Source organism: Octopus bimaculoides, chromosome 14 (assembly GCF_001194135.2).
Source record: "Octopus bimaculoides isolate UCB-OBI-ISO-001 chromosome 14, ASM119413v2, whole genome shotgun sequence".
Lineage (NCBI taxonomy): Eukaryota > Metazoa > Mollusca > Cephalopoda > Octopoda > Octopodidae > Octopus > Octopus bimaculoides.
In genome coordinates, this window is record NC_068994.1 from 30,496,830 (window position 1) to 30,499,006 (window position 2,177).

Consider the following 2,177-nt stretch of genomic DNA (forward strand, 5'->3'; position numbering starts at 1 on the left):
AACAATAAGGCAGAATGCTAAACTGAAAGCATATTTTAATATAGATGGGTGTAAGGATTTCAAAAGGATTTCAAGCCGGTTTTCATTGCATGGCAAATTTTCAAGATAAGGAGAAAAAAAAAGTTTTTTTTCAAAAAAATAATAAATATATAAAAAAATAATGAATATGGTATTGAGGTAATTGAATTCTGACTGGAGAAACACCCAGAAGGATTTCGTAACCGCATTAGTAAGACCTTCATTACGGAATCACTCAAGTTCATTCTGACAAACAATTATTTCATGTTTGAAAGTACACAACCGTAAAAAATGTGGTATCGCGATGGGTACCAAAGCTGCACCGGTCTTTGCAAACCTCATAATGGGCTTCTTCGAACTATCACTTTATGAGATATCACACCAGCAATTTGGACACCTTTTCCACATCTACTTAATGGAAAACTAGAAAAGATACCTAGATGATTGTTTCACCATATGGAAAGAATCTTATGAAAAATCTCTGGAATTCAAACCTACACTTAACAACAAACATCCCATTCAATTCACTATGGAATTCAGAAAATATCATCTCCCTTTTCTTGATCTCCTAATTATAAAAACACCTAACAACCAAATCACAATCGACATCTACCACAAACCTACAGACTCAGAACAATAACTCCTCTTCAGCTCATGCCACCCAAAATACACCAAGATAAATATCCCCTTCAACTTAGCCAAAAGAATTTGCACCGTTGTCTCTGACCCAACTACTCGAGAAATACACCTACAAGACCTAAAAAATACCCACTATTACAGCGCCAATATCCTTCCACACTCATAGACTATGGAATAAAATGTGCCAAGGAACTAGACAATAACACACTGAAAACCACCCAACACAGTAACACACCCAACCTCAAAATACTTCCATACATTTCCATCCACAACCCCAAAAACATCGAAGCATACACCACAATCATACAAAACCTCCCCTTACTGACCACAGACCCGAAAATGAATATTATCAATACACAAAATCCTTAAATGCAAAAGGCAACAAAAATCATTAAAAAAACTCTTAATAAATACCAAACTACACCCACCACATCCACCCCATCAGTTAAAAAATGAGCACGCCCTAACTGAGGTACCTGCCCCTACCTACTTGAAGGCTCTGAATTTACTTTCAAACAAGGAACAAAGTTTAAAATCAAGACCAACTTCTCTTGTTCCTCCGAGAACCTCATTTACGTCCTCACATGCGCAGGTTGCCAACACAATTATATCGGACAAACGAGCTCTCCTTTACGCAGAAGAGTAGCAGTCCATAAAGAACAGATAAATCTCCCACAATACAGTAAAATTCCACTCTGTGGCCACATGGACTCTTGCGCTAAAAATGAAAATCCCAAATTTCTCATTTTCCCTCTCTATCAATGTAAAGACAGAATCTCTACACAAGAAAGAATCAACAAGGAGAATCTTTTCATTGAAGAATTCCAAACACTTCTTAATATGCAAACTACACGGTGACTGTATTCTTTTTTCTAACCTACCTCATTAAATCTAAGAACAGATATAAGCATCCTGTTGACAAAGAATCCAGCATTCCAATTAAAGAGTACAAAACCCACAGAATTATCTCCCCTTATCAACAGGAACTTGATTACTACTACTACTACTACTACTACTACTACTACTACTACAACTACTACTACTACCCCATATCCTGCTTGACACATAAATATCCAGCCTTCTTGAGAAAAAAACTCGCCACAGAAGCACATGCATCCTAACCCAAGGAAAATTAGTGAACTTCAAAAGCTTAAAGACATTATGATGTATTGATATATTTATTTTTTTATATATTTATTATTTTTTGAAAAAAACTTTTTTTCTCCTTATCTTGAAAATTTGCCATGCAATGAAAGCCGGTTTGAAATCCTTTTGAAATCCTTACACCCATTTATATTAAAATGTGCTTTCAGTTTAGCATTCAGCCTTATGGGGTTGTGTTAACCGCACGTTGAGAAATGATAGTAAAGGAAAAAATAAGGCTGAATGCTAAACTGAAAGCACATTTTAATATAAATGGGTGTAAGGATTTCAAAAGGATTTCAAACCGGCTTTCATTGCATGGCAAATATATATGTGTGTGTAATATATATGTGTGTGCAATATATATGTGTGTGTAA